This window comes from Ochotona curzoniae, unplaced genomic scaffold, assembly GCF_017591425.1.
Source record: "Ochotona curzoniae isolate NIBS_2020 unplaced genomic scaffold, NIBS_Ocur_1.0 contig_883, whole genome shotgun sequence".
Lineage (NCBI taxonomy): Eukaryota > Metazoa > Chordata > Mammalia > Lagomorpha > Ochotonidae > Ochotona > Ochotona curzoniae.
The window spans coordinates 31403913-31422907 of NW_024466599.1; the positions used below are offsets into that span (position 1 = coordinate 31403913).

Below are 18995 nucleotides of genomic sequence, written 5' to 3' on the forward strand. Positions count from 1 at the left end.
GGTATCACTACCACAATTTATAGGGCAATATACCTGATATAATGAAAAGAAAAAGAAAAGACAAAGCTACAGTAGGTAAAAGATCTCAGAAATGTACAACCAATTGACACTATATTGCATTCATCAACAGCTGCACTTTTTGCAAACTGTGGCTGTTACAGTCCTGAACAAGAAGGGTTTCCTGTCAGATTTTTATTGTTCCTCTAATGCATTTGGGACGACTGTCTCAAAGTAATCTGCAGCTTTCCTGACAACTCTTTGTTCTCTCTCCTGCTGTGAACTCCAGCCCTTTTCTGCTGCTTGTAGAACTTTCTGTTACCATATTCACTTCCACTACCACATCCATAACCATCACCATAGAGACTGCCCAAGTTTCTCCCACCAAAACTGCCCCCTTTCATGGGGCCATAATTTGATTGCTGTTGTCCATTATAACTTCCGAAATCATTGTAGTTTCCACCACCACCATAGTTGCCTCCAAAATTCCCTCCTTCATTGTAACCATCATCTCCTTCTCCATCACATCCACAGCTTGGTTTCCATATCCTGGTCCACCCCCACCATAGCCTCCCCTGCTACTGTAACCAGGACTACCTCCATAGTTGCCACCATCACCTCCAAAACCATTATATCCACCATCACCTCCTCCATAACTTCCTCTGCTGTCACCACCTCCACCACCATCACCTCCTTTTCCACCAAAGTTTCCATCACTGCCAAAATTACCTTCACCACTCCCAAAATAACCTTCACAACCCATAAAGTTGCCAGATCCACCTCCACGGCCTCTTGGTGATCCAGCAGCAGACGGCATCTCTTGTTTAGAACGGGCTTTTTTTCACTTCATAACTATGTCCATTAATAGTGTGGTATTTCTGAACAACAATTTTATCAACTGTATCATGATCATCAAAAGTTACAAAAGCAAATCCTCTTTTTTGCCATTCTTCCTGTCTTCTGTAACTTCTATATACTTCCCAAAGTAGTCTCTCAAATTATATTCCTCTGTATCTTCTTTAAAGCCACCAACAAAAATTTTCTCCACTCTTAGGTGTGCACCAGGCTTTAGAGAATCCTATTTAGAAACAGCTCTCTTTGGTTCCACAACATGCCCATTAACCTTGTACACATTGCTTCATCCACCTCTTCAACACAAGAGTCACAAAACCAAACCCCCTGGAATTTGTTTTGTTTGGGGCTCTGTCATTACCGTACAATCTGTCAGTGTGCCCCATTTCTCAAAATGTTCTCTCAAACTATCATCTGTAGTGTCAAGGCTCAGACCACCAATAAACAGTTTCCTCAACTGCTTTGGTTGCTTTGGATCATTTGGTCTCCATTTTGAGACCAGACTTGCCTCTTCCAATTTGAGTTCAATATGAAACCAGTTAAAAGATTTTTTTTTTTAATTGGAAAGTGAGAATACACAGATGAGGAGAGACAGAGAGGAAGATCTTCCCGTCCTCAACTGCTTTCTCAGGACACAAGCAGGGAGCTGGATGGGAATCGGGACTGCTGGGATTAGAACCGGTGGCCATAAGGGATCTCGGTGTGTACAAGGCGAGGACTTTAGCCACCAGACTACCAGGCTGGGCCTCAGTTAAGAGGTTCTTAAGGAGATTAAAACTACAATGTAACCTAGTAATTCATTTTCCGGGTGTATACCAGAAAAAAAAAAAAGAAATTACTACTTCATAAAGATATCTGCATTCCCACCTTCATAGTGGCCATCCTCTACTGCCTTCGCAGGTATATTAGCAATGAGATGGATTGATGGTTGTAAAGCTGGAACAAGAGCTGGTCTGATATGGAAAGCCAGCATTGCAGGCTGCAGTTTAACACACTGTGCCATAGTGCCTGCCCCAACAAATAAAAATAAAAACAAAAATGATGCTGTTGTTATCAGTATTTGTCAGTACTGTCTTATATTGATTGTGGCTTCTTGAAATTCCTACTTGTACTTTTCATGCTCAGTTAAGCTTTACCATTATTAATTTGCTCTGAGGTTTCAGTTAATTTAGTATGTATGCTAGTATATATTTACTTTAACAGTGTTTTTACATGGAGTTGTCTAATATTTAGATTTGAGGATATGTATGCATTGCTTCAATACAAATAAGCGATGCTACAATTGCAAAAGTCGGTACATATGTCATCTCCCTTGATTTGCCATAGAGTGATACTTTCTTATGACCATTAGCTTTTGTTCCACTGGAAAATGAGCATAAGTAGATAGGAAAGCACATATGGACTGTAGGTTGGTCTAGTGTTTGTCCACCTACAGCTGTCATTGGAAAAATTGGTTCAGACCAACTACTTTATTCAAATTACCTGCTATGAATAAATGCCTGAGTATTTCCTCTTTTTGTCAAAAAAGAGTGGTATAAATTGTGCAAGGTTAATTTAACTTGAGCTTCTAAAATATCCAACTATTTGCATTTCTTTGGTATCATGGAAAATTGTTTAGTTTTTGAAAATTATTTATTTAAGACACTGGTGACACTGCTGGGACATAGATAACAGAGTTTTTCTAAAAGGATTGTTTTGATGATTAACCATTAAGAAAACCCAACGCATTATAGACATGTGAGAATTACCGCCATGGGAGATGTTATAAGAACACAGTATGATTTACTCAGGATTCAAATGCTGACTTCATATTTTCAGGTAACAGCTATGTAGCATATTACATGTGGATTGGAAGTTTAACAAGATTGAACAGAGTTCCACCCTTGAGTACGTGGGTTTGATTCCCAGCTCCAGCTCCTGACTCTGCCTTCACACTGATGTAGCAGTGCTGTTTCAACTAACCGGGTTCCTTCGAACTACAGGAGCCACTCCTGTTTGCATTTCCAACTCCAGGTTTTGGTCCCTGCCCACTATAGTGGGAATTTAAGGACTAAATTACAAAATGGAAGCATGTGGTCTCTCATTGAAATAAATAAAACATCTTAAGAAGGATTACATTATAATTTTATATCCGGATGTATATTTTTTATAAATCTATAAACTACATAGTATTAACTATTACATGCTTACTGGAAAAATTTTGTTTTTCTTTCATTGTGTATTTTAGGATACCTAAGCTCCAGAAAATTCTTTACTCTGGAATGGGTTAGTCCATAAAAATTCTGAATGAGTAACTTATGTATGTATGTAATCTGTGTTTATAACTGATAATAACATTAAAAGGAAAGACCTTAAATGGCATTCTTGATAAACTGGTCTGAAACTGGCAGCCCAAGGATGTGCACACAATGGTTTTTGAAAGTCTGAATAAGTTCTTAACATTAAAGAGCTATGAAATTTACATTAAAATCCAGATTTGAGACATCTCAAAAAAAACAAAAAACAAACAAGCAAAAACCCGAAGAGGAATGTTTTTACTACACTGGACCGTTAGCTGAGCTCTGGTCCAGCTGCCTCTCATTCCCAGAGGGTCTCCATTATTCCCTGACCATGAAGCTGAGCAGCAGCTGCCCTTGAGCACTATTCCAGCACTGCATGCTTTTTATACTCATCTACCTCCTCACCTCTGTAGGCAGATGACAGTGCTATTTCTGAGTTAATCTACAGGGGCACAGGACACTGATGGGATTTCATTGATCACATTATCCAGCAATGTCATTGCCATGTTCAGTTAAAGAGAATGGGGTTCCTATTTCAGAAACTTGTCCCTAGCCTCATGAGAAAATTCACTTAACACTGATTTCTATTCAAGTATCCTTTCACATGTTAGCCAATGGTGTCCTACTCATTTAAATGACATACTTTTTGCACTTCCCCAGCTATGCTGTGGAAATGGAGAACAGAGCTCCTTTTAATTCTTAATCAGACAAGCATATCTTAAGTCCTGAAGCAACTTAAGTTGATGGCTAACTGGATATACAAATTTAAGTGTCAGAAGAAGATGCTATTTTTTTTACAAAGATTTCTTTATTTTTATTAATTGGAAAGTCAAATTTACAGAGAGAAGGAGGAGAGAAAGATCTTCCATTTTCTGGTTCACTCCCCAAGTGGCTGCAATGGCTGGAGCTGAGCTAGTTCAAAGTCAGGACCCAGGAGGCTCTTCTGGGTCTCCCATATGGTCGTTGAGTCCCAAGGCTATGGGCATCTTCTGCTGCTTTCCCAGGCCACAAGCAGGGAGTTGTAAGGGAAAGAGAGCAGCTGGGATACAAACTGGTCCACATGGTATCCCAGCGCCTGCCAGGTGAGGACTTTAGCCAGTAGCTACCGCACCAGCCCCAAGATATCTTTGACTAATCAGTTACTCCCAGTGGCAAGTGTTAGTGACACAGAACTTTGTCTTTTCAGGTTTCAGTCCCAGCTGTTCCTCTCCTGATCCAGCTCCCTGTTTGTGGCCTGAGAAAGCAGTGGAAGATGACCCAAGTTCTTGGACCCCGACACTCAAATGGGAGACCAAGATGGAGTTACAGGCTTCTGCTTCTGCCTGGCACAGGCCGAGCTGTTGCAGCCATTTGGGGAGTGAACCAGAAGATGAAAGATGTCTCTGTCTTGTCATCTTACCTTTCAAATTAAAATAAAGTTAAAGAGAAAAAAAAATATTTCCTGGAAAATCTTCACCCAGGAAGTGCCTCATTCATCCATTCCTCCATCTGTTCACCCAACAAATTTGTACTGAATGCCCACTCTATGCTAGATTCTTTTTTTTTAAGCCTTGTTTATTTATTATTGAAAAGTTGTATTTACAGAGAGAAGGAAAGGCAGAGACAAAAATCTTCCATCTGCTAGTTCACTCGCCAAGTGGCCACAGTAGCTGGAGCTGAACTGGTCCGAAGCCAGAAGACAGGAGCTTCTTTGGGTCTCCCACAGGGGTTCAGGGTCCCAAGGTTTGGGGCTGTCCTCTACTGCTTTTCCAGGCCACAATCAGGGATTGGATGGGAAATGGAGCAGCCAGGATATAATCTGGCATCTATATGGGATCCCAGCATATGCAAGGAAAGGACTCAGCTTCCCTCAGATACCCATCCACCTTCCCATTCCTCAGTTTCCATGCAGTTGGGGAACAGAATGTGACACTGCTGGGAAGAAGCACCAGTGTGTGCCATAAACGGAAGCGCATGGGACACTGAAAAGGACAAATCCTTTAGGCAGGGAATACCTCAAGGGAACAGAACTAGTGCTTCACACATGGGTCTCAGGTACCCTGTCGCAGTAGCTGAAGTTGTGAGAATGGACACCTCTTCAGGGAAGATGGTAGAGAAATAAGAGGGTTAAAACAACAGAACCTTGAGCCCGGTGGCATGGCCTAGTGGCTGAAGTCCTCACCTTGAACGTTCCCATGTGGTCACCAGTTCTTATCCCGGTGGCCCTGCTTCCCATCCAGCACCCTGCTGTGGCCTGGGAAAGCAGTCAAGGATGGCCCAAAGCTTGGGCCCCTGCACCTGCATGGGAGACCCGGAAGAAGTTCCTGGCTCCTGGCTTTGGATTGGCACAGTACCGGCTGTTGCGGTCACTTGGGGAGTGAATCATTGGACGGAAGATCTTCCTCTCTGTCTCTCCTCCTCTCTGTATATCTGACTTTCCAATAAAAATAAATAACTCTTAAAAAAAAAAAAACAGAACCTTAAAAAAATTTGTGGTGGTCGAGGGAAATCACTGAAGCAATATTACAAAATGTTGAGAATTGTTTAAGCTATGTGATAGCCACAGGGGTTATTTATTTTTATTTTTATTGCAAAGGCAGTAGGCCTCCTTGGGGAGTGGCTTGCCGGTGAGGTGATTATGATTACAGCACAGCAGGTGATATCAGAAAAGTTTTCTCATAGAGGGCAGCTCTAAGTGCTGCCAAACAACAAAATACTTCAATATGCTTGACCGCCAAAAGCTCTAAGTAGCAGGTTAATGTTTATGTCCAAGTTTATTTACATGACCCATTCACTCTGTGTTGTTGTGTTTTCTTTTTATCATACCTTGCCAGCTCTTCATCCATTGCTCCTTAGCAGCCTTGCCATTTGCTCAGTTTGGTGGTTAATAGGATTCAAAACCTAAAGGGAACATTCTTTTATTCCTCACTTTCTAAACCTCTGCAGACTCATCTTTCTTGCTGGTCACAGAGCCCTGCTGTTGAGGCTGGGCTGGAGGGCTGGGTTTAAGAATGAAAGCCAACTTTGAGACTGGAAATACGCATAGAATAAGGTTATAGGTCGATTATGCTAAGAACAAGCAAACAGGCACATGGCTGTACAAAAATTTACAAATGAAAAATTCATAGTGAAATTAACATACAAGACTTGAGCTCCATTAGCTTAAAAGGCTTCATAGTAAGGTCTAGAGTTAATGTCCTTTAGATAAAGGAGTAATGTTTTTGCCAAATAGCAGAGACACCACCAGATAACCCGTCTGGAAGTGCATTTCTTATCAGAGCCTGGTCCCAAGAAGAGTGGAGATCAGGATGGACAAAATCAGATTTTTAGGAACAAGGAGTGCTCGCTTTAGCAGGACATATACTAAAATCAGATGCAAAGGGTAATGGCAGAAACCAGACACTCCTCTCAGAAGTAAGAGGCCAAACTGAAGTTTGATATATTCTTGCTGTGTCCCAAAGCATAGGGGTAGATGACAACTTGGATACAAGAGTTAAAATTATGAGACTGTAGAGTGGTAGGGACCTAAGGACAGGGAGCTACATCATAGACATCATAAGAGTTCTATGGTTGGTGGATTTTATGAGAAAATCTTAAGACACATAAAAACAGAGCTTGTAGCAGTATATTAGCTCATAAAAACAATAAACTCACTTTTGTTCCACAAAATAGCTTTTTCAAAAAGTAAAACATAGGTTTTGCAAAATAAAAACATTAGTGAGGTGTAAATATTTCTTTACTCTCTGGCTTACCAACATAGCAGGATTGCTGTATCTGCTTCTATTACACTAATATAGGCTGTATAGATTCTGGGAAGCACCACCTGATGCTGGAGCGAGAGTTAGAATGACATAAGCAAATACTATTTTAATGTTGTTGTGAAAATAGTTCTGACCTATGGACCCTTAGACATCCACAAGCCATACTCTGAGAACTGATGATTTCTTCCATATAGTTCTCTTCTTTCCTTTTTTTTTTTGTGTGTGTGCCTAATTTATATATATATATATATATATATATTCATAATCTTACATAGTTAATTAGGGTACAAAGGGACAAGGGCTACAGGAAAGTGGATAAGACAATTGTTTGCACACTAATATCATGATTTTTCCCCTGGTAACTTGGATCAGGGGAGAAACAAAGGAAGAATCCCCACTCAACCTCCCACCAATGTGGACATGCTCCGAGGGTCCTGCTTGAGCAGTTTTGATAGTTCAACAGTTCTGAATTGCTGCCAATCTCACCATTCCAGGCACGATGACATTTCAGAATCCACTGGCTGACACAGTCTCTTCATGGTTAGGGTTCTAAGATCAGTAGTTCAGTTGGAGGGATCTCCAAAGAAACTTTCTCTGAGGTGATCCCAGACCTGATTCTTGTGTGTGCTTGCCAGTACAGGGTCCGTCACAGTTCATTGCCCCAATCAGCTTATGCACATGCTGGTGGTTGCAATTGCTGGGTCAGTTTTGTTTCCAGCCCTGTGAGAGCTGCAGCCTAGTTGGGGCAACTGCCCATAATCCCCACCAGGCCTGCCCCCTATGCTGGTTCCCATGCTTGCCAGTATGTACCACAGACTTGTTCAATCCGTCCCACATCCCATTTAGCTCTCCTACATGTCAATGGCGTTGAAGCCTAGTGCAACCCAACCTGCCCTACTATCCATCCCACACACATACTGGTGGGTGCCTTTCTCTGTCTAGCCATGCCTGCCCCAGTCCTGGTTTTCATGCTCTCCAGTGGGAGTGATAACCAAAGAGGGAGGTGCTCACTATTTCACTACTAGGCCACTTCCACTCCCGGATTATCCACTCTCCAGGTGGTTCTGCAGGTTAACTTGGCAGAATTAGCCCCTTGTGTCAGCCTCTGCCAGCTGATGCTGTGGCAAAGCCCAGCCAACCCTCACCCACTCTGTTTTATGCTTGCACCAGTAGAAACAATCAGCCCAACCTGGCTTTTCCCTGATCTAGCTCACATGAGACCCACAGGTGCTGTAGCCCTGCCTGGTTTTGTCTGCCCTCATCCCAACTCATGCTTTCCAGTGGGAGGGGCTGTCCAGCAGGGGAGCCCACATTCCCCCTACCGGCGTTGTCCCCTCCCTCCCAAGTTCTCACATGTGCTGTTTGGGCGCTGTGGCCACATCTGGTTTGGCTCACCTCACCTTGACATTCCATAATGTGCACTGGTTTGTGTCACGACCGAACCTGGCCCGATCCACACTCTGTTCTGGTGCACGGATTCACCAGTGCATGATGTGAACTGGTTCAGACTAGTCTGCTCCTGACCTATGCCAAATGTATACCAGTGGGTAACTTTCTCTGGCCTGGTCTGGATTGCTTTCTGTCATGGTTCTTGCACTCACCTGCAATGACTGTGTTCAGACAGAGGAATTTCCCAAACTCATCCATCAGAACTTCTCCCTATGCCAGATCTTGTGCATATCGGTGGGTACGTGGGCCAACCCTGCTTAGTCCACCTCCTGTCCTGGTAGGAACAGTGGCCTTTCCTTGCTGGCCTTCAATCCACTCCAGTTTTTACTGTTAGATGTTTCAGCCCAGCCAAGGCTCATTCATACCCAGACACTGCTCACACATGGCTCAGTAGGAGCAGAGACCTAGCCTAGTCCACCCTCATCTACCCTGGTTCTCACGAGCTCCAGATGGTGCTGGCGTATAGCCCAGTCTGATGTGTTCAGTCCCAGTTCACACGTGTGCCAAGGGAGACTGCAGCCATATCCAGACCAGAATGCATCACCCACTCCAGCCCCCCACACTCTCCTGTGGGAATCCCAACTCAGCAAGGGTGCATTCTTACAGCTCCCCAACTGAGCCTATTCCCAGCCCTGATTACGTGCATGCCAGAGGTTGCTCTGACCCAGTTGGCTTAGCCCCTCACCTGTCTCAGACTTTGCCTTTGATGCTCTGGCCTAGTATCCTTGGCTCATGCAGACCAGTAGGTGTAAGAACCTAGCTCGGCATGACCTGTGCTCCATCCTGATTTCTGCTCTTCCTTGTGAGTTGAGGTTTGCTAAGCCCTGCCTGGTCTGCCCCCTTCCAGTTGCAACTTGGCCCACCCCACATCCTATTTTAGGATGCACATTTGCCTTGACCTGCCCAGACTGTTGTTGGTTCCTTTCCTCTTAAGTGACGGCTGGTTCCTTGGTCACTCTTAGCTCAGCCCATCTCCACCACAGCTTGCGAACTAACCAGCGGGACTTGTATTTCCACAGGGTTGGTCCGACACTTCCCCCACAGAATCTACTCCCGGACCTGGTTCTCTCGCATGCTGATTAGTGTCTTGACTCTGTCAAGTGTGGCCTATCCTCTATTCCACCACTCAGTCAGGTACTTGTATCTAGCCCTGCCAGACAGGCTCCCATCATTAGCTTTCGTGTGGACTGGTGTGTGGCAGTCAGTGATGTTCTACGTTAAAAGCCTATCTCAGGATTCCCATTTGGGCTGGTGAATCAGTCTGGCCCAAATAGATCTTTTGGACTGTCCCCTCCAAACCCTCTGCTGAATCTCAGCTTAAATTGTCTGCCAAGACCAATTTACAATAGGAATGAGGATTAAATCCTTTCTGAGGGTATTTCATTTACATAATAGTAATAACAATAGTAATAATCTAAGGTTAAGTATTGCAATGCTTCTTTTGGCGAATAAATTGGCAACACATGCTAGGCTAAATCAGTTGCAGCAGAATCTCATCACCATTTCCTCCCTGCTCCTACCATTTGTTCTCCAATCATGTATTCTGGCATTATCCTGTGCCTTTGGTGAAGCCTTCCCCAGCAAAGCTTTCCACAGGCAAGCAGAGCCTTTATGTCGTCACCATCCTTGCCCGGGTTTCACTTATTGCCTGTCACCTTGCACCTCCATGGCCTAATTTACTTTCATAAGTTCAGCTCCACATACAGGGCTGGGCAACTAGCAGGCCTTTTTTTAATTAACTGCAACCTGAACTAGTCGAAATGTCAGAGTCAAGCTCGGGATTTCTGTTTAAATCAATGTTGACTGAAAAACTAAACAAGGCAATGTCACGGGCTGGATGCCAGTCTTGGGGTGGGAGGGGAAGGGTAGCTCTAAAGAATGAACAGAACTCCTAGCAGTGCCAATACTGATACAGCCAGGAATCACCTGTTCCATTTTCTTCACTGGCTTTTCCAGTCTCTCAATTTCCCGCCCACTCCCTTCCCTTCAGGAGACAGGTCCGGCAGGTATCCCGGCTCGGCGGCTCTGATTGGCCGGAGATGATTTCATTGTTAGGAAACATCCGGGTCTCTGTCCTCCCCGCAACACTTCCCCGAGAGCCGGCCCGGCCTTTCCTCCCGTTCCCTCCCCCAACTCTGCGCCCGCGGCTGAGGCCAAACAACCGCCTCTCCCCGGCCCGCGTCTGGGCTTCGTCCGGGCTTCGTCGCCTCCGGTGTCTGTGCCCAAGAGAGGCGTTTGTATCCTCCAATGAGGGCCTAGGAAGGACTTTATTCACCAATCAGTGGGCAGCCCCCTGCGATTCCGGGCGGGCCCAGGCCTCCACACCTATTACCGGCCAGCCCGTCGGCCCCATGATGGTGGAGGTTTAACTCTAGGCTTCTGAGGTCAGAGACAAGGGACGGGAAGGGTCCGTACGCTTTCTGGGTCCGACCGTTTCTGGAGACTAGCCAATTGCTTTGCGAATCCTAACCCGCCTTTTTTGCGTGTTCAATGAAAAAAAAAGCCCCTGTGACGGACTTGGAAATTGGTTCCGTGACTGACACGCAAAGCAAGCCAATGGCTGAGAGTTCGGACCACCTTTTGGACCAATAAGAGAAGGAAGTCTCCAGGTTTGGGCTGTGAGGGGCGGGTCGCTGGGATCGACGTAATTTGATTGACGGAGAGCCTGACTAATGGCTGGGACGGTGGGACTGGTCCACGCCGTGTGGGAGGCGGTACACTGCGGGGGCGGGGCTGAATGAAGGCAAAGGACGCGAAAGGGTTGGACTGGCCTCGATGGGCGGGTGTTTGATGGATAGCTGACCTTGCCAATTGAAGGTGGTCACTGATGTCCAATGGGAAATGAGAGACTGAGAGGCGGGGCCGCGTAGGCGGGGAAAACTTCAGTGTGGAGGTACCAGGTGAGCCGCACGGGGAGGGGAGCGCTGACGGACGGGCCTCTCCGCCAACCGGGTGCCTGCTGGAGGCCGCGAGGAGGCGGGGCCCCGCGAGGGGCGGGCGCGACCGGCTGCGCGGAGGTGGGGGGGTTGCAGAAGGAGCCGAGCGGCTGCTGCTCAATGGCGGAGAAGCCGCCGGTTCTCTGACCGCCTCGCCCCCCCACCCCCAGCAGCTGCGGGGGAGTTTCCTGCCGGCGCGGCTGGAGTCTGTGTTTCTCAGTGTCCGCTGGCTGGAAGATGCTCCAGAGAGACGAGGCTGAGGCGGAGGAGGTGGCGGCGGCCGAATCGGCAGCGGCGCTAGGGTGGAGAGAAGGCGGCAGCGGCAGCGGCGGCGGCGGCTTGAGGAGCCGGGCGGTGTAAACAGCCCCGGCCGAGGCGGTGGCCGAGACCCCGAGGACGAAGCGACGGCCGAGGCAGGGTCGCGCCTCGGTCGGAAACCTGGGCTGAGTGGCCTCGGTTGGGGGTGGGAGGGCTCCGCGGCGGGCGCCGAGCGAGAAGCCCTTAGACTTGGCCTCCGTCCCTCGCCCCAGGTAAGGCCGCTGGGCGCCTCGCCGGAGGGGAAACGGCTGACGGCGGCGTCGTCGAGGCCCTGGTCCGCTTCCTGGGTGCTGCCGGGCGGTGGGGCTGGGGTGGGCTCGGGGCTCGGTCGGCCGCCGGCTCTGGGCAGCGGCACGCCGGGCCCGGGCTCCTGGGTAGGCCCCTTGTAGCCCTGGCTGCCTCCTCCGCGCCCTCTCGCCTTAGGTTAGGGCTGGGAGAGGCGCGGGGTGGGGATCGGAGTTGTGCTCGAACGTCTGGAACTCAACTGCACTCTGGCGGACTTGGGTGCCTCGCGAAAGCCCTGGGCTTGGGCAGGCCTGGCCCGTCCGCCCCTGGTGCACGCCTGGTCTCAAGACGCTCCCATTGCCCATTTGTTCCCGGTCAGCCGGTGCCTGACTGCGCCCCGCTCCACTTCCTTGTTGGTGGAAGCTTCTCTCCGGCTCTTCGGCTCTGGGCGTCTCTCCGTACCCGTCCCTGCTCGGCTGCATTTTCTCGGAGACCTTTTCTCTTTTCCGTCTCCTGGACCCCCAGCTTGTCTTGCCCCATCTTCCCCACACCGTCTCCTCTCCTCCCCCCCCCCCCCCCCCCGCCATGTGGCTGTTAACACTTAAGTTCTTAATTGAAACGGCTGTGGTCAGGACCCTGGTCTACCAGGGTCCCGTCAGGGGAGACTGATAGCTTTGTATGGTAAATCCGCGGTTTTAGTCCGTATACTTTAAAAAAAGTATATATATGTATCTGGAGATATATATATAGTATTAAGCCTGTTGGGTTACAAATGACACTGAAATGGTTTTATTAAGGGGGACCCAATAAGTGTTGCAAATGGCTGTTTGTTCCTGTTTTAAAGTCTAACTCCTGTCAGGAGTTAGCAGATCTAGGACGCTTGTCCATCTTCTTTGGCATTTGATAGCAGCCCAAAGTCAAGTTCTTCTAGAACTTAAAAAAAAAAAAAAGACGACACTGTATGAACAGGCGAGAAGCTGTTTGGATAAAGCTGCAATTAAAGAGCCTTGGAAATAGTCTCCACATGTTTCACGTATCAAAATAAGTTGGCGGTAGTCTTGTCAAAGGATTATTTGGGAATCCTAGTCGTCTCAGTGTATTAAGTAGCTATTTTGGGAGAAACATTCTTTTTCAGTCCACAAACGTTTACAACTCCTGTGATGTGAGAATGTCTGAGGTTTATTGTGGGATTAACGCAGGGACTGTTTTCTTTGAGCCTCCTGCGTGGCCGGAGAAAGTGTTGGCTTGTTCGGGAAGGACACTGCAAGTCACAGTCCGTGCTGGGAGATGGAGAGACATGTCGTGGACGCTGCATGTTAATAGATGTTATTTCATTTACTTTCTCTGTTGTGCAATAGCAGAGTCCTTTTGTTGGCCTACTTTTAAATGGACGATTTCTTAATAGTGAGGCAAGTAGTTCTAATTATTTGGATGGACTTTTCCAAGAGTACAAGCTTCTAAAAGAGAAAAAAAGTTGAAGTCATATTAAAATGGTGGTTGTTAAGGATGTCTTTTTGTAGGTCTCACCCATTTTTAGGCTGTTGTGGATGTCCTGAAACTTTTACAATTTAATGGTTGGAAAGCATTTTTATTCTTAAGGCAGCAGATTTTTTTAATCTCAGGATTAACTTGTCTTTTACACTGTCCTGCTTTCTCTCAAAGCCACCTTTGTCTCTTTTTTCCCTCCTATAAGGATTGTGTTTTCTCCATTTGTTTTTGGTCTCATAAAGTCTTATCATGGCTTCTGCAGTGGTTTTTAATGGATGTGTTGTTAGAGTAGATTAGTTTAATTTTATTTGAACTTTTATATTCACTGTTTTAATATTTTCCTCCAGTTTTTGTAGCTTATCCTTTGGATTTGTAGTTGTGATTTTTTTCTTGGATGTAATCAGCAGAAAGTCCAACACCTGCTTTTTTTTTTTTTTTTTTTTCCTCCAACTGAGTGATTTCTGTGAAGACTCCAGGAATTAGGTGAGAAAGCCTTTTCAATTTGCTGGTCATGCCAGCAACTTTCTATGTTAGTAGTTCACATAATTATTAAATCCCTTAAGATGACATCATCTGAAGGAGTGGTGTGGTGTCGAAGTGGCTGTGCTTCCAAGAACAGCTGAATCACAGGTTGAAAGGTAGAAAAGGTGGCTCTTGTTGAAGGTTACTCCTGTAATTCTTGTGTTTTATTGCGTCTTTTGACTACATATGTGATGCTGATTCTTTGTTGACACTCAGTAGAATGTGCCACAGTGTAAGTTGGTGATTGAATATTCATTAAAACTGGCTGAACCAAGGCAGAGATTGCAAACATGCCCATGTAAATAGATTGGCAAACATTTTAAAGATTAGTTTATTTGAAATGAGAGGCGGGGGGAGATCTTCCATCCATAGGTTCACTCCGCAAGTGGCTGAAATGAGCAGGGCGGAGCCTGGGTGCAGGAGCTTCCTCTGGGTGGCTTGGGCTGTCATCTACTTATTTCCCAGGTGCATGGGAAGGGAAGCAGTTTGGGACTCCAACGCGTGCCTTTGTGATTCTGTGCAGGCTGTGGCTTTTTCCAGTACACCAGACTTGGTGATCATTTATTGTACATGATACAGGGATTTTTTTTTAACCACACATTGATGTTTTATATATATAAAACTATTTTGTGAATTGTCTTAAAGCATTTTGTTATTACCTAGCGTATAAAAAAATGAAGCTTTTTCTAAAAAAAGATTTATTTTTATTGGAAAGTCAGATTTACAGAAAGAAGCAAAGACAAAGATCTTCCATCCACTGGTTCACTCCTGAAATGGCTGCAGTGGCCAGAGCTGAGCTGATCGAAGCCAGGAACCAGGAGCTTCTTCTGGGTCTCTCACTTGGGTGCGGGTCCCGAGGCTTTGACTTGTCCTCGACTGCTTCCCCAGGCCACAAGCAGGGAGTTGTAAGGGAAGTGGAGCAGCCAGCATATGGATCGCCACCCGAATGAGAGGACTTCAGCCTCTAAGCTACTACTGTTCTGGGCCTTTTAAAAAAAGGTTTATTTAAAAGGCGGACCTGCAGGGGGAGACAAAGGTAATGGAGGAAGAGAGATCAGTTTTCCATCCCCTATCCCCTTGTTAACTTCACAAATGCCTACCACCAGCCAGTTCTGGAACAGGTGAAAGTTAGTGACTCCAGCAGGAAAATGCATTCGAAGCTAAGCAGTGGAGACTGTGACCAGTACACTGAAATACAGTGATCAGGGCACAGCTTAACATGCTGACCCCTGAAGTGGCCCCCTCATAAGCTATTGATAAAGGGAACACAAGTAACTTCTTACAACACCAGATAGTTTAATTTCTTATTATGTAAAAGTTAGTATCCCAACAAGCAGCGGTATTGAGGGTATTAGAAGTTTTTTAATGCCAAAATTTTGGCATCAGCATTTTTCATTTAACAACTTTAGTTGTAAAATCACCTGTTAGCAGTAGGTAAGTTTTGGGGCATACATGATATTTTTGGATTTTCAGTGATTATTCACATTGTATTTGATTTTCTCCCCTTAGTGAACTAATTGCAGAATTTGAATGGAATTGAATACTGCTATTTGTGTTGGCATCCTAGAGTTTAATTTAATTGTAGAATATATCTTACAACCCATGGCAGCCAATTTATTGAATAGGAAAATTGATTAATTAGGGACATGGAATTAGATTCCTAGAAACTGGGTTGACCCCAGATATGTAATTTTGGTTACTTAAAGTTTCACTACCTTGTACTGTAACAGCGAAGATAAAATAGATTTTGTGAATATTTGGGTTTTGTGGTTTATACTAAAGTGATTGTTATTAGCTATTAGTACAAGTAAAGAAAGCTTTATAATCTGTGTTTTAAGCTATTTTCATTCTGTTTGAAAGACAGAGAGGTAGAGAGATTTATTGTCATCCATTGGTTCACTTGTGCCCATAATAGTTGGGGCAGGGCCAGGCTGTAGATAGCCTGAAACTCAGACCTGGATCTTCCATGTGAGTGGCAGAAACTCAAGGGCTTGAGGCATTATCTGCTGCCGCCCGGGTGCACAGTAGGGAGAAGCTGGGTGGGTGGGGAGGAGCTGTGACTCAGTCGGGCACTTAGCATGGGATATAGACATCCCAAAGTGGCAACTTCGCTGCTGTGCCAAGTGCTTGTCACCCTCCCGTGTGTATGGTGTGTGTGTGGCGTGCTTACATCAGTGCGTTGTTTTAAAATAGCAGAATAGCTTTTGGTTCATTTGACTCAGAATGCTAATATCTTAGCTTGGAATTTTTTGCAAACATGCGATTTAATCTCTGTATGTATATTTAAGAAGATTGATACTTTACGTCATTCCATCTATAATCTTTGCGTGAAAGAACACTATTTGTGATTTGAGTGGTTAGTTCAACCATGTTTAGATGTAAAGAGCTCTCTACTTCATCTTGGTAATCTATTGCAGTTTTCCAAAAGTGTAATGTATATATTGTATTAGGCTTTTATTTCTTAATAGACAATTTAAACATTTTGAGATTTTAGTTGAGTAACATCTAGCTTTCTAGGAAATGTGAATACCGTGATAGCTTATGATCTTTTTCATTCTAGTTCTGAAATTTTAGGGATGTAATTTTTCCTAATAATTTAACTAGAATAGCAGACACAGAAAACACTCTCTGAATAATGGTAAATTGGGAGTTCACAACTAAACTTTTTTTTCTTTGTATATTACTATAGCTAGCTTGTGAGCACATCTGCATTATCATAGCCTAACATGGACAGTCTCTAATGACACCTTCTGTATTTTGTTTAACCCTGAGAACCTAGTAGGTTAATCTGCTCTAGTGCAGCCTTCTGTTGCCTAATGGCAGGGACAGGTTCTGAGGTATGCATTGTTAGGTGATTTTGTCATTGGGAAAATCATGGAGTGATTTTACACAGGCCTAGGTAATGTAGCCTATGTATACCTACACCTGCTGCTCCTCAGCCGTAAGCCTGAATAGCACATTAGTGAGGTGAACAGTGTGGGCAGTTACAGCGCAAGTTAAGTATTTGTGCGTCTAGATAGAAAAGATACAATAAACACAGACAACACAATTTTCAGTTTCATTATAATCTTAGAAGGCCTGGATGTGTGGCTCCTTATTGAAACTTCATTATGTTACAGCTGACTTTAATTTGTTGGTACATATACATATTTAGCATGCTTTTCTTTAAAAAAAGATTTATTTTTATTGGAAAGGCAGATATACAGAGAGGAGGAAAGAGAGAGGAAGATCTTCTGTCCTATGGTTCACTTCCTATGGTTCACTCCCGAAGTGACTGCAATGGCCGGAGCTGAGCTGATCTGGAGCCAGGAACAACTTCTGGGTCTCCCATGCGGGTGCAGGGCCCCAAGGCTTTGTGCCGTCCTCAACTGCTTTCCCAGGCCACAAGCAGAGAGCTGGATGGGAAGCAGGGCAACCAGGATTGGAACTGGTGCCCATATGGGATCCTGGCGTGTTCAAGGCAAGGACTTTAGCTGCTAAGCTAATGCACTGGACCCTTAACATGATTTTTAAAAATACTTATTTTGGGGCCTGGAGCGGCAGCCTACTGGCTATAGTCCTCATCTTGCACTTGCCAGGATCCCATTTGGGCACTTGATTCGTGTCCCAGCCACCCCGCTTCCCATCCAGCTCCCTGCTTGTGGCCTAGGAAAGCAGTCGAGTATGATGTAAATAAAGCCTTGGGATCCTGCACCCGTGTAAGAGACCAGAGAACCTCCTGGCTTCAGATTAACTCAGCTCTGGCCATTGTGGCCACTTAGGGAGGTAATCAATGGATGGAAAATCTTCCTCTCTGTCTCCCCTCTTCTGTATATCTAACTTTACAATAAAAAGTAAAGCATTTAAAAAAAAATACTTATTTTGAAAGCCAGAGATGGAAGTGGAAAGAGATAGTGGTCTTCCATCTACCAGCTCACTCTTGAAATGGCTACAACTGCCAGGGCAATGCCAGGAGCCTCCAGCTTCATCCAGGGGTTCCCTGCCTACAGGTGGTAGGGACCCTAAACATGTGAGCTACTACTTCCAGAGCATTAACAGGGAGTTGGTTCTGAAATGGAGAAACCAGAGCATGAACTGGTGGTGTCCATATGGGACACCTTTGTTGCAGCAGCTTTTCCCACTGTGCTACAGTGCTGGCTCTTAATACGCTTTGTAACACAGAAAGCACAGTTTACCAATATAAAGCTCATTATGGCTAACTAAATATTTTAATAATAACTTAGCTGAAAATGTATTCAAAGTTGACTTGTGTAATATGTTGAAGTATCAAGGTTGTACTTAGTGGCATTACATTGATTTTTGTGTTAAAACTTTTTGAATTTCAAAATATAGCACTACTTGCAAATTTGTTTTGTATTCTTGTTAGCAGCTAATGGAGAAACACAGGAATATGTTAGGAAATTCTTCTTACAGTCATAAAAGGAGAGTGTATTTGTATGACAATAATAGGAAAGGCTTTTTATTTTATGGAAAAGTTTTTGCTTTTATTTTTTAAAAATTTATTTGATAAAGCAGAGAGACAGATTTATTGGCCTTCTGTGTCCTTTGGTTCATGTCCCAAATGCCTGCACCTGACAGGGCTGGCAGTTCCCAAGCCAGGAGCCAAAACCTCTGTTAGGGTCTCAGGCAACCAGGCCCTGCAGTCTTGATGTGCTCCCTCTCCTGGATAGAGATTATCTAGTAGAATCAAATTTTGTAATATAAAAGAAAATCAAACAAGTAAATATGTTTTGTTTGATATGTGGTACATGCCTAAGGAGCCAAAGCCCTTGAATCATCTTCCATTGCCTTCTCTGATGCGTTAGGGAGCTGGATCAGAAGCAGGGCAGCTGAGACTTGAACTATAGCTCCCTAATATAGGTTGTGGGCCTTAGTGATGGCAGAATAGTCTGCTGCGCTGCAGTACCAGCCTCCAGATGTGTTCTTTAGTAGGCGAATGTAGCAGCGTCTGTATTCATGGAAGCCCCATCTACTTGGACAGACTTTTTTTTCTCTTCTGCAGGAGTGAGCAGTATCTGGTTTATGGGCCTACGAGGTCCCATGAAGTCAACTGGTCTTGGTTTTACCAATTTACAGCATGCTAGTTTTTTTAAGTTCGGAATTTTGTGTGGCTTGAGGGTGACCAAAGAGAAAAATGGTCCCACATTAGACAGATATGAGGGAAGTCCAGGAGTTTGAGGCATTTTCAT

General features: G+C 45.0%; 1 protein-coding gene and 1 pseudogene across 25 annotated transcripts in view; one reads left to right on the forward strand and one right to left on the reverse strand.

The window, feature by feature from the left end:
* Positions 1-203: 203 nt before the first annotated feature.
* On the reverse strand, positions 204-5953 carry LOC121164629 (annotated as a pseudogene).
* A 5392-nt stretch (positions 5954-11345) lies between these two features.
* PPM1B (protein phosphatase, Mg2+/Mn2+ dependent 1B) overlaps positions 11346-18995 on the forward strand; it is an 84280-nt gene continuing 76630 nt past the window's right edge. For 3 of the 25 annotated variants that reach the window (XM_040993176.1, XM_040993178.1, XM_040993175.1), the window contains exon 1: positions 11412-11783. The gene's annotated coding sequence lies outside the window, so the exon portion shown is untranslated. Of the gene's footprint in view, positions 11784-18995 lie in introns of all 25 variants that reach the window. The other 22 variants (XR_005885173.1, XM_040993191.1, XM_040993190.1 and 19 more) reach the window with 14 other exon arrangements.